This window comes from Protopterus annectens, chromosome 12.part0, assembly GCF_019279795.1.
Source record: "Protopterus annectens isolate FY-2018-M chromosome 12.part0, PAN1.0, whole genome shotgun sequence".
Taxonomy (NCBI): domain Eukaryota; kingdom Metazoa; phylum Chordata; order Ceratodontiformes; family Protopteridae; genus Protopterus; species Protopterus annectens.
Genome location: NC_056746.1, coordinates 602,901,141 through 602,915,809, shown reverse-complemented (window position 1 = coordinate 602,915,809; position 14,669 = coordinate 602,901,141). Strand labels below are relative to the sequence as shown.

Below are 14,669 nucleotides of genomic sequence, written 5' to 3'. Positions count from 1 at the left end.
GTTGCCTAAAATATCTACTTTGCATTTTAGACAGTGAAGTTTGGAATCCATTAGAGCAGTCCATGTAAATGACTATCATGGGTGTGCTGTCCAGTTAGAAGCTTGTGAAGCATCACAGAGTCTGAAACAATGCAAATGCTGGGCAGGGGAGCAATTCAAAGGCATACGTGTGCGCACCTTTCTTGTGATGCATACCTATGCCTTTCAGTGGTGGGAATCTTTGCAGGGTAAATTGGTACTTGCAGATATGTATATAAGCGAGAGCACGTGAGTGTATGAATGTTTATGTATAACAGTTTATGTGAATGAGTCTGTGAAATTCTGTATGTAAATGGCTTTTGTCAGAGTTTGTGTTTTGAATGTGCCTGTGCATGTATATGTGTGCGTGTGTGTGCATGTATGCATGTGTGAGTGTGAGTGTGGGCATGTGCATGTGCATGTGTGTGTGTGTGTGTGTGTGTGTGTGTGTGTGTGTGTGTGTGTGTGTGTGTATCTGTGGAATCGGGGTCTATCCCTGTGTGTGGTTCTCTTAGTGGTTTTGTTACATACTAACACCTGGGAATTTGTGTGCATGGTTCTCTTAGTACTTTTGTTATGTACTAGCACACTGGGAGTATGTACACTTCATATTCATTCAAATTCTCAGGTAATGAGATGTTGCCCTTTTGGGAATATGGATGACCGTGAATCACTAAACAATACTGCACCTCAGCTCATAGCACATGGTCTGCTGTGCTGGAATGCCATTGACAATAAATGCAAGCCTGGTTTGTGTGCAGAAAAGTAGCATGCAGGCATCAAAGGATAGCCCGAATTTAATAGATGAGTGCATTTATTTTCTGCTTGAGACATCATAGGAATATAATGTTTCATTATATGGGATGTATTTTAAATGTTTATTAAATACTGATATGTGCATTTGCTCAGTTTCAATACTTTTAGCTATTGTATAAAGGCACAAGAACTGTGACTAGCCAATAGTTGTTTACTTAAAAGTGATCTGAAATGTTATTATAAGTAAGATGCCCAACCCTACAATATCTTAGGATTATTAATGAAGGGAATCAGTAACTGTAATGCTTTTCCTTATACTCTTTAATAACCTGTTCAGGAACACCCTGTGAAAAAGAAAACAATTCACTGACTTAATATTTTCTTGGTGCAGATGTACCAGCACTGCAAACACTCAGACTATTCCTTTTACAAAATCTTTTGACAAGTCATTTACTGTGATTTCTTCTAACTTGTGGTGCCTTTGACATCATTTTTTTCTGTGTAGCATACCTATCAGTACATGTGCCTGATGAGGGTTTCCCATTGGTCCTTACATATGCAGACCAGCCCTACAGTGTCTCAACCTTCTGTAATGTGCATGTCTGGTTTACCCCCCCCCCCCCCACAGGCAGGGTGAGGATGACACCTCCTCATGTAAGTTATACAGGACATAGGTCAGTAGCACTTTGTGGAAGAAGTCCTGCAGAAGCTGCTGTTACTCTGATGAGGAAGGACTTCTCTGTAAGTCTACTCTTGCCATATATTTTGTGCTACTAATGGGACATTGCGCACAGATCACTCCCTTGGAAACCCCCTGCATATGCTGTAAAACTATCCTGTAATATCCTGCATCACACCAAACCCTAAAATATTAGCACTACAGTAAAAAAAGATCTTTACCCAACAAAGTAAATAAGGCAGGCCAATGGCTACTTTATTTTAAATTAATCTAGCCAGCACCTCTAATACCCCAAAAGTTGATGTCAGACCAGAGTCACTGACTGCACAACTAGATTCCTTGCTTATTTGCTGCAACTAAAAGGTATTTGGTTGTGAATGCTATTGACAAACTTACCTACAGTTCCATAGGCCATAAGCATCCATGAAGTTTGTAGACTGTATCTGAATTCCATATAGATATGCCATGTAGTGTACACAAGCCATCCATAAATAATGGAGTGTCCTATTAGTTCAGATGAATGTACAGGAATCCCCCCTGAACATCCAGCGTTAAATAATACCATGGTAGTTACTTCTGCTCATAAAGTTATAACTTATAATGGTTTTAAAATATTCAATTACAGTAATTTAGATATTGATGGAAGGCATTTTTCACTGTTCAGTAAATGGTTTACCTTTGTGCCTACACAAAGGATAGACCTAGGGGAACTTTTGCAAGACCTTAAATTATATGTAAGGAAGCTAAGTTTTAATATTTTGTTTTCTAACAAAAATAATCCTCCTTTGAATAAAATGAGAGATCCAGAGCTGGTCAGGAAAAGCATTAGCAATCCCCCTGTGCATCCCCTACTTACTTTATTTGAAAAATTATGTATACATGACATTTGTAAGTAGTTTTGGGTAATTATCATGAAAGTAAAATAAATCTGACTAATGAAGAAAATTAATTTTTGAGAGAGATTGTAAGCAATAGGGAGAATGGAGTTATGAAGCCGGATCAAAGAGGGGGAATTGCACTGATGCTGACCATTAATTATTCAGGTAAGATGTTTGTTTTGCTTAAAAATGATCACCAGTATTAGAGCATCCAAAAATGAAATTAACATAGCTTATAGCAGAATTGATACTTATGTTTATGATTTATTGGTGGAAGGGGCAATTGATTATGATACTTACAATTTTTTTGTAAGTAGAACATCCTATAGTGCCTGGTATTTTTGGTATCCCTAAAGTTCATGAATGTATTAATGATCCACCTATGCTTCCCATTGTGGTAGCTGGTGGATCTAAAACACATCCTTTGGCATTATTTATAGATATAAAAATAAAGAAATTTCATTCTTTGTAGAAATATATACTAAAGGACTTGTCAGATTTTTTAGGAAGTATAAAGCCTGATTTTTTTAACCCAAATTGGTATTTCTTATCTACTGATGTATATGATTTATTCTCCTGTATTCCTCATGATACAGGTATGGAATGGTTTAAAGAATTTCTCAACAGGAGTAGTGATTTGGTGTACTGGGACATCAATATAAGTCATGACTTTTTAGAACTTGTGTTAAACAACAATTTTATGTTCTTTGAGGGAGAATATCTTAGACAAATTAGTGGGGTTGCAATGGACACTTTATGCACCTGCTTTACTCAGATATTATTATGTGGTACTGGGAGCAGGCATATGTTTTCAGTTCATTATTTAGTCCCTATCTGGTAACCTACTTAAGATTCTTAGATGACATGTTTATACTCTGGAGTGGATTTGTAGTTAAATTAGAATAATTAATTAATTACATCAATGGTACCACCAGGTTTTTGAAATTCACTTACAACTTTTGTAATTGGAGCATTAATTATTTGGCTGTATCAATAATAATGACAATGATAAGCAGGATTTTAACTCCAAAGTTGCCATCCATTCAACCAAAAGAGAAGTTTGGTTAAGGGACAACTGGTTTGGGTGGCCAGGATTGTTTCTGACAGTCAAGACATGAACCATGAATTAAGGGTATTAAAACAAATGTTTTTTGCAGTAGGTTATCCAGAACAAATACTAAATAACAACCACAATGAAATTCTTAAGGGGAAAAGTGTTACATTTTCTCTGATACTATGCAAAGGATTACCAGGGAATAGTAAATGAGAATCTAGTGCTAATAAGGAAGGGGAGTCACAGTTTAATTTATGAGCAAAATATGTTACTCAAATATGGTTCTGAAAGCCAAGCCAAGAATTTTATTAAAGGGAATTAGAATGCGTTTGAAGCAGATCCTGAGACTAGAGAATATCTACGTGATAAGCCATTGTTTGGATTTAAAAAACATAACAACCTGTATAAAAAGATTGAAAAGGGTAGATTAGATGGGTCTGTATTAGCAAATCAATGTGGCAGAAAGCCAAACACCATTTCATTGACACATATGTGTCGAACTCCTAGGTAACTGAACGGCCAGATCACCGATTTATTTTCCTAGGAAGAAAATCGGTAGGCCGACTACATATGACACACCAGTACAAACATTATAAAGTGGGGGGCTTCACCCCACACCACCCCCCAATGAGGGGGGCTGTGCCCCCATCCCCCAAACTAAATATACAAACTCCAAGATTGCACTACAGTGAGGAAAAGGGAAAATTCACAGCGATGGTCAATCTGGCCATTCGGTTACCTGGGAGTTTGACACATATGTGTCAATGAAACAGTGTTCAGCTTTTTGCCGCATTGATTTTCTAATATAGACCCAATTAAATCAAGCCATAGGTTGCCCAGTTTGGAAGAAAGGGTTTAGGAAATGCAGAGTATGTAAACAATTCAATTTTATACATGAAGAAGTTACTGAGTTGCCAAGTCTAAAAAATACATTCCGATTCCGTCAAGGATTTAATTGCAAAACCCACAGGTAGTATATTTGGCATTCTGCGACTACTGTTATTCATTCTGTATTGGAAAGACTGAACGCCCCCTCAATAGATGTATTTGCGAACATTATTATGATGTACATAATAAGGACACAAATGCCTTTTTTTAATTTCTCCAAATGTTTTGTGTTTCTAATACTATGATGGGAATGGAACCCATTGCTAGGTCAAAGTACAATTAAAGTTCATGAATTTAGTATTGTTTCAATCTTTGATGTCAGCCAAAAGTGCTGTTCGCAGCACCAGCAATGTGGTCAGTAATGACTCCTTCTGCAATTTGTATAGGGTTACATGCATTGGTAACATATATAAATATATTTGTAGATTCTTTTTTATAAGACCCGCTGCACCTACTACTATTGGTACTGTCTGGATATCTTTCTTCCACATTGCACTCGTTTCTGCCTGCAGATCCTGATATTTTATGACTTTGTGTCTGTCTGTACATAAAACACTGTAGTCACTGGGTGTGGCAAATTCAATGATCAATGCTACTTTTGTTTTCTTTTCATGGATCACTATATCCAGTTTTCTAGCATCTATCTTTTGAACTGTTGGTAAATGGTGATCCCATATGATGTAGACTTCATCATTTTCTATGATGCTTTGTGGCTCATGTTTCCAGTGTTTTTCAGACACTTCACTACCATAATGTTTGCACAATCCCCAGTGCAACAGTCTTGCCACATTATTATGCCTTTCATTACACAGTCCTTCTGCCATTAGTATATCACAACCAGCAACGAGGTGTGTGACGTTTTCCAATTTGGTTTTACAGAACCATTTATCTGTTTCTCCCACATATTCAATGGACTTTGTAAACAAACGTGTATGTAGCCCACTCTCTTTTGCCATAAATATTAACTTTCATCTCTTGGTTTGAATTTGCCTCTCCTTAACCATTCCTGTGTTCGTTCCTGATCAACATGAGGTTCTTCTAGAAGTTTTCTGTGCTTGTAACTATATTTATGTATTTTCCACATTTCTTTCTTCTCATATAGTCCTTCACCTTATATTCTATGGATATAATATTATTTTATATGGATCACCAATTTTCTAACCAATAGGAAACAGCAGGTGAAACTGGGGAAATTTACACCTAGCTATTGCACGATTAATACAGGTGCCCCCCCCGGGGATGTGTGCTCTCCCCACTGCTATTCTCCCTCTGCATTAATGACTGCACCTCTAAGGACCCCTCTGTCAAGCTTATTAAATATGCAGACAATGCAACTATCATCAGGCTCATCAGGAATGGTGATGAGTCTCCATACAGATGGGAGGTTGAGCAGCTGGTCCTTTGGCGTAGTCAGAATAATCTGGAACTGAACACTCTTAAAACTGTGGAGATGACAGTGGACTTTAGGAGGGGTACTACAATATTATCCCCGGTCTTTATATTTAAAACTGCTGTGTCAGTTGTGGAATCCTTCAAGTTTTTGAGATCTTTAATCTCCCGGGACTTGAAGTGGGAGACCAATTTAGGGTCCATCATAAAAAAGGCACAACAGTGAATGCACTTTCTGCGACAGCTGAGGAAGTTCAACCTCCCACAAGAACTGTTGATTCATTTCTATACAGCGGTCATTGAGTCTGTTCTCAGCTCATCAATAACAGTGTGGTTTGGATCTCCATCTAATCATGACAAAAATAGGTTACATCAAATAGTCAGGTCTGTCGAAAATATCACTGGTGCTAGTTTGCCCTCTTTACAGGACCTGTACTATTCCAGAGTCATGAAAAGGGCAGGGAAAATCATCACCGACCTTTCAGATCCAGGCCACCATTTTTTTGAACTATTACCATCAGCCAGGTGTTATAGATTAATATGCACCAAAACAAGCAGATATAAGAACAGTTTTTTCCACAGGCCATCAAGCTTATAAATGTTTAACTCAGCTTATTAGGTTGGGGAATTGTTTTTTCCAAGCCTCCGAGGATTCTGAAGCATTGTTTACATATTGTTAATACTTGGTTTTTCAGAGTTTATTTCAGTATTTCTTGCACTGAGTTGCACTTTGCACCTCATATGTATATGTATATGTATATTTACTTTTTTGTCTTGTTCTTAATAGTTGCATGTATGTCATTTATGTAATGCATACTTGGAGAGTCACTGAAACTGGATTCAAATTCCTTGTATGTGTGCATACTTGGGCAATAAATGTGATTCTGATTCTTCTGATTCTTTCTTTTGTTTTTTGGCACATTCAGTTGCTGCCTAATTTTTATCTACTTCTGGTTTGATTTCCATTCCTGCTTGACGCCGATATGCTTCTGCTAGATTAAGCAGAGAAGTCATCTTAGATTTATCCTCCTCATGTTTCCAAACTTTCACTATGTTTGGGCCTTGTGAGGTCAGCAGATATGTGTGCAGTCCCAAGATTGCAGATCTATACATGTAATCAATTTCAGTTTCATCCCTCCTTCATAATGGGGAATACATAATCTTGGTGCACTGATTTTCATAAATCATCTGGTGAGCATGAAGCATCCTTCTTGTTTTCCTGGCTAATCTATCTGACACGTTTTGCGGCGAGTCAATCACTCCAAAACTGTAAGTTAGGACAGGAAGAGCAAATTGGTTTATAACTTGGATTTTGTTCCTAGATGTCAATGCTGTTTTCAGGAGTAATTTTAGTCTTCTAAAGTATTCTTACTAAGTTTTATTCTCATTTGTTCATGTTTTATTGTTAATCCTTCATCAATTCCCAAATATTTATACACTCCCTCTTGCTCAAGTTCTTTTCTATCAGATTCTTGCCGCAAATTAAAATGTTCTTGGTGGTGCAGTTTTCCTGCTTTAAATGTTGCTTTTGCACATTTATCAAGACCAAGTTACCTTCTTATATCATCTGAAAATGTTTTGACAACTTGCAGTTGTTCTTTCAGTTCCTCATCTGATGAGCTATACAGTTTTAATGCCTTATATAGGCACAATGCTCTATGTGAAGGAAACAAAAAGTTCTATTTTTTTATTTTGGAATAAGTGGTAAAAAGTCCAAGAGGTGGTCCCTGAGAACAAAGTTTGGAATATAGGGAACTCCAGTGGCAAGTGAGGTTAGATGCAAGTAAAAAGCCAGGGTTAAATGATGCTGTTTCTCTAGCTATTTTATTAAATTTAAGGGCAGTTAAGTTGTAAACCTGATAGATTCATTGTTTTTAAATGTTTTTTGTAATCTTCAACTTTTTATTACTAACTTTTTATTGTTATTGTTTGTAACATTTTAAATATGCATAGGTATTTTTAGCAACTTAATTCCTTAGCTGTGTTTTTACAGTGTGGGTATTTTTTTAATTTGCCTAATCATGGATGAACTACTGTAATGGGTGATAATTTAAAGGTTACATAGCAGCTGGTTGTTTTTAAACAGGTTTGAATGAATTTGTATTATGGATAGCAGTCTTAATGATTCATAATTTACTTCTGATGAAGTCCCGAAGACAGGGATGAAAGTGCTTAACTTTTAGTAAAATAATTTGTTTTACAACTGGTTCACTCTCTTGTCTGCTCTTTCTAGCAAATGTTTCTTTGTTGACTAAACATATATGCATATATGTGTATATATCTATATCTATATCTATATCTATATATATATATATATATATATATATATATATATATATATATATATATATTTTTCCCTCAGTGTCGAATCCTCCTACATTTTGGTGTTTATTGTTTTGCTTAGTGTTGCTAACACCACTGCTTTGTTTTGGAATTTTGACTGCTGTATGTGTGATGTTCCACTGATGCTACATGAACATCATGGTATCACTTGCAGATCATCCTTTTTAGCTAGTCAGTAATGGTGCACTTACCTGTGATGAATGACAGTTTGGAAAAAGGACCCTAGAAATGAGCCATTGCTGTCATATGTTTTCCTGTTAGTAATAAAATGATGGCTAGTAGATGACATGTTGATGTAGCCAGTCACTGCATTTAACTAGGAGCATGTATCTATTCATCAAAGAAATTTAGAGACTTCATAATGGGAATTACAAAGATGCTACATTTCTGAATACTTGAAATAGCACATGATCGACATCTGGAAACAGAAGAATGAAATTCATGGCCTGGCTTTGATAAAGAAATTCCAGATATGCCTGAATGCTGTACTAGATGTCAAAAGATCCAAAAATGAATGAACTGTCAGTAGTACCTCCACATCTGCATCATATGAAAGGTTGGCTTCACCGGCAACAAATCCATAGTGGCTTTCGGGGCCCTTTCAGGGATTCACTGCTCCTGAATACAGTGTATGTGCTTTTTAAATTACCCGTAGTGATAACCAGCTCCAATAAAACAGAGTAAAAGTTAATCAAATAAATTAATGACCTGGCTCAATATTTACTTACAGGAGCTTTCTGTTTTTTGGTTTTGCTGTGTGGCTTCTATGTTAACTAAAAAGACACTTATCACTATTAAGGACAATCCCCATAATTCAGAAATGTACAATGCACTGTGCAATCCTATTCTCAGCAGAACTGAACAGTGCATTATGCCTGAGGAATTCAGAGACCTCTTTATCACTATAGATGTACAAAGGCATTGCCATGTAGCATGACAGTAGTTGCGGGCAAAAGTAGCTTCCCAGTAAATATTGCTATCTTAGGATTAGCATGTTGAGTGATTTTTGAATTGATCAATTTTGCAGGTGGCCTGTGAAATGAAAACAAAGTATACACCATCAAAAGTCAATGTACACTCATTCACTTCTCTAGCAGCAGGACTGTGGTTAGCACAGCAGCAAATATTTATTACAAAACCATCTTTGCGTGTGAATGTGTGAGTGCATGTGTGATGAAGCAGCATGCATGTCAGTGTGTGTGTGTGTCTATAATTGTGGGTGTGAGTAAGTAGGGTATGATTGCAGTTGTCTGAATGTCTGTGAGTGGGTTTGATCATGTGTGTCAGAGTTTGTGTGCTTGTGTGTGTGTGTGTGTGTGTGTGTGTGTGTGTGTGTGTGTGTGTGTGTCTGTGTGTGTGTGTGTGTGTGTCAGATGCCTGTACTTAGGTCTAACAGTGCTGGCGTTCAATTCAGAGGCATAATAACCAGCCGCTAATGAGCATTGGTAAGTTACATTTGTGAACATGCATATTCACATGCATGCAGCAAGCTTTTCCTGGAAGAATTTTTTTTTGTAGTGGCATTCACTTTCAGGCGTGACAACCTGTAATATAAAATAAATATACATGTAAGCTAGAGGCATATCATACATATTATAGCCATACAAATGAAAATTCCCAGTGTTAACATGACCCTTTTTAGTGTGCACACCATGCTGAGGGAGGGACCACCTCTGTTACGGCCAACCATGAGGTAGTAGAAGGTATGATTTGTTATTCAGTGTTGCTTTGACATGTGTTAGGGGGCCAAATTAGCCTGAACAGGATACCTTGAAAAGACATATGTGCATCTGCCACAGTTCATTTCTTCAGTGTGTCTGTGAGCAATACTGGCAAATATACAGCCTTTAACTAAACTGTTCATGGATGCAGGTATGCTGAAATGCACCATATTATTACCAAGAAGACTGGAAAGGCCACATGTCCTGCAGTGGATTTGCCTGCCATAGTTCAATAAGCTAATAAACCAAAAAGAAGTGGTAAATGTGCTCAAAAGCAAAACTACTAAACTGTATAAAGGCACTGGAAACCAGCAGGTCCACACAGCAGAAAAGTTTATTCCAGGTCACAAACGAACACAAGGCACATATATAACACTGTAAAACCAATTCCCCTTACGTTTTCATCTTACAAAACTTCATCAGATAGGCATATACTGAACAGGTGATCATATAAATACCTTTCCTAATTAATATTACCCAATGTAAAGCATTCATCAACTCTAAAATGCAATATATGTATGTTAAACAAAATGTGTAAAAACAGTCTTGAACTGTTATATATATTCTTTTCTCCCTCTTTATAAATGACTTACAAGTAGCCATTCCTCAGGCTACCTGCATTCAATATGCTGATGACTCCACTCTTATTTGCTCTGCTAAATCCATTCCTGAACTTCAAACTAACACTCAAGCTGTATTTTCTAAAGTTGAAACTTGGTTCCTAAAACGCTGTCTACTCCTAAACGCAAAAAAGACCAAACTACTTCTCTTTAAACCTACTACCAGATCCCCTACACTTGACTTCTCTATTGTGTCAAATAATGGTACCATCATATCACCTGACTCTACTACCAAATTGCTAGGTGTCACGATTGATAACAATCTCTCCTTCGACCTTCATATCAACAATACCATTAAATCTGTAAACAGGAAACTTGGCTCTCTATATAGAATCAAAACTTTTTTAACTTACCTGCAAAAGTGAATCTTGCCCACTCACATCTTATTTCCACACTTCTCTATGCCTCACCTATCTACACTAATCTTAAGAAAAATAATCTCTCTAAACTATCCACCTCCTACAATAACATAGCTAGATTTGTTACTGGAAAACAATTTAGAACCCACCATTGTCAGAATCTGCAACAACTTAACTGGCTTGAACTGACAAACATGTTGCTTCTATCCCAACTTATGTTTGTCCAAAGAGCCTTTTACCAACCTCTTAATACACCTGCTCTTTCTAACCTCTTAAGCCCTTACTCCAACCTGAACTCTCTCCGCTCTTCTAACAAACTGCTAGTTACCTTAACCAAATCTAATAACCTTGCTGGTGATTCCCTTTACGCAAATGCCATTGGGAAACATTGGAATAAACTTCCTCCCGAACTTACTTCAATTGCATCTACTGCTCTGTTTAAACAAAAACTAAAAGTCCACCTTAATAACCACTGGACATGTTCCTGCTCTAAACCTGATTAAAATTTTCTTGGCTCTTTCTCCTCCTCTTGGCTATTTGTCTCTCTCTTTCTAGCAATACATATCTCTTCTATCCTGTACTTTGTTTTGCAAAATGTTCTCTCTTTTTCTTGGTCTCTTGCTTTCTCTATTCTGACTTTCTCTAATTGATTCCAAAGATGAAATTATGTTGAACATTTGGTTTTTACCTTTAAATATAATTAGTTATTCTGGTCTTGAGTAAATACCTACCTCTTTTTTAAATCTGATTGTTAATCTGTTATTATGTATTTGTTGTTTTTGTTGTATCCGTCCTGTCTACATGTGGAGCTTTTCTCCCCGGGCCTCTACTGAAAATGGAAATATATCCAGTTAGACTAGCCCGGTTAACAAATGTAAAATAAAATAAAAATAAAATATTGAATGGAGTGTATATAGATGTTTTATGTCCACACTAATAAGTATTTTCCACTTAAAATACTTAAAATCTCATTATTTAAAACAAATAAAAGTTTTAATAAAAGTTTGTTTGTGTCTTTCAGTTTTTCCCAGTTAGGGGTCACCACAGCGGAACTACGGTCCGCTAATGATTTATTTGTTGTTTTTGTTGTATCCGTCCTGTCTACATGTGGAGCTTTTCTCCCCGGGCCTCTACTGAAAATGGAAATATATCCAGTTAGACTAGCCCGGTTAACAAATGTAAAATAAAATAAAAATAAAATATTGAATGGAGTGTATATAGATGTTTTATGTCCACACTAATAAGTATTTTCCACTTAAAATCTCATTATTTAAAACAAATATAAGTTTTAATAAAAGTTTGTTTGTGTCTTTCAGTTTTTCCCAGTTAGGGGTCGCCACAGCGGAACTACGGTCCGCTAATGATTGCTACTGGATTTTTACGTACCGGGTTACCAGCCCTGACGCACAACCTTCAACGAAGGCACGCCCCATTCACGTATGCCTCCACACAGAAGACGTTCTAGCTGAGAATTGAATGGGACAACGTCTTGCTATGAGGCGACAACGCTACCACAGCACCACCCCCGCAGTCTGCAAAAGTTTTAATAAATAAACAACAAGGTATCTTTAAATCCAGCATTAAAGCTTAGATCTGCTAAACTGTAAATAACAGTTTCACAATGACAATTCATGAAGTCATAGGTGTTTTATTATTTTAAGTATTCATTTTAAATATTGTATTTTATATTATATTTATATAAGCATTTTAGACCATCTGCTCTAACCTGTGATGCCATTTTATTCATGTATTCTCCACTAGATGGTGCTATTTCATAATAAACGTGAGTGTATGAAAAACAAATTGAATGAAATGGCACCATCTAGTGGAGAATACATGAATAAAATGGCATCACAGATAAGAACAGACGGTCTAAAATGTTTATATAAATATAATATAAAATACAATATTTAAAATGTAATATTTAAAATAATAAAACACCTATGACTTCATGAATTGTCATTGTGAAACTGTTATTTACAGTTTAGCAGATCTAAGCTTTAATGTTGGATTTAAAGATACCTTATTGTTTAACCCTGGGTAGTTGCTAGCATCCAACACTAATTGCCAGTATAACTCCCTATACTCAAGCCGAGTCCCTCAGGTTCTACCCCTGGGGTCTATAGGTATAACTTCTATTACAAAAAATTGATAGACAGTGTTTTCACATACTTGAGAATGGTTGAACAGGGCATTATTATAATTTTTCTTTCTTATATCATATCCATGCTCGTACATTCTTTGTTTTAACTTTCTTTCTCTTACCCACGTAGAAGGAGTCACATATACCACACAAAGCAGTGTATATCACACCTGTGGTATTACAGTTTGCAAACCCTTTTGTCGTTATATGCTTGTTCCTACATTTCAAATATAAACATCACCAGTTTGAATGCTACTACATTGAGGGCAATTACCACTTACTTGTGTGTTCCTTTTTTGTTGCTGGAAAAAATACCATAATTCTGGTGGTGTGAACCCCCTTCTAAAATATTTTTAATATTTCGCCCCTTTTTAAATGCATATTTGAGTGGTTTGTCAAATATAAAATTTAAATCTAATAACTCAGCAACCCTATTCCACTCATTATTAATGACTCTCTTCACCAAGTTGCTTTCTCCATTGTAAGTGATGACTAGGGCAGATTGAAAGTTACCCCTGTCATCTCCAGCATCCTTGCTGAGAGTAGCCGTGTTCAGAGAAGAAAGTGTTCTACCCAAAATGGGAGCTATTATGATGTAAAAAAGTATTGCTAAAAACATGCCTGGGATGCATGACTTTTTTACAACATAATAGTATGCATCCCAGGCATGTTTTTAGCAATATCACCAAAAGTCAGTACCTTAGAATTTCTCACTTACACATTGAGGATATAGAATGTTTTGAATCTATGGATCTATTAAGTAATGATTTTTTGGCTAGGGGTTATAAGCAGCAGGATTTGAATGCTGCATATGGTGAGGTTGCTTCCTTGAGATCAAGCAAGGGCAAACCTTTGTTTAAACACTCATATGAGTCCAAGTTACCCCATGATAATTCAACTGGCCATAAAGTTAGACTTTCATTGACTTATGGCAATAATGTGCAGCAGGTCTGCAGCACAGTTAATACATTTTGGCCCATATTACTCTCAGACGACAAGATAAAATCTATAGTGGGTAATAAACCTAGTTATGTTTTTAAGAACAATTTGTCTCTGAAGAGACAATTGTGTTATAGATCTACGGTTAGACCAGTTTTGTCTTCTGAGCGGAAGGGCAGAAGACTGCCTGCTGTCACATTTCTACTATGGTCGTTTTTCAGCATCCAGTATATGATGTTATATTTAAACCTAACTTCTATGCTGATTGTAATTCCCATGAACTTGTATACTTGGCCAGATGTAAATGTTGCACTTTATTCTATGTGGGGAAAACTATTAGGATACTTAAAGAGCCAAACATGTTTCTATTTTAACTGATCATAGTTTTGATTTTATAGTGTTGCAATTGTGACATTTTAACAAAAGGCATGGTGATTTTAATAACAGACTTGAAACTGCAGAGACAAAGTGGATTGTAAAGTTGCAGGCAGATAAACTGCCTGGCCTTAATGCCTCTGTTCCTTTAAAACCAATTCTTAAGAAAAGAAGTATACATCAATAATTGATTGCTTTATTTTATTGGTTAATTGAAGCACATGTTTTAGTATTTAATTATTCTGTGGATCTGATTAAGCACAACTCATTTGAAAGCGCTTATCCTGTGTACTCTGTTTATTAAATGTTTATACTTTACAGCCTTGGTGAATGCCTGATTTGTTTGCAGCATTTATCATATTTACTTCCTACTGAGTAACCTTTGGTTTCCTTGGACACATTTTCTTCTTTTTGATATTTGCATTTTGCGTGTCTGAGCAGCACATGGCTGAACAAGCTGATATTGAATTGGACTATCAGCCCAACCTGGATGTGAGTAACCGACAG

The 14,669-nt window shown here is 36.4% G+C and overlaps 1 protein-coding gene across 1 annotated transcript in view; it reads right to left on the bottom strand.

The window, feature by feature from the left end:
- LOC122816739 overlaps nucleotides 1-14,669 on the bottom strand; it is a 1,006,513-nt gene that overhangs the window by 396,713 nt on the left and 595,131 nt on the right. The gene's annotated exons all lie outside the window — the stretch shown is intronic.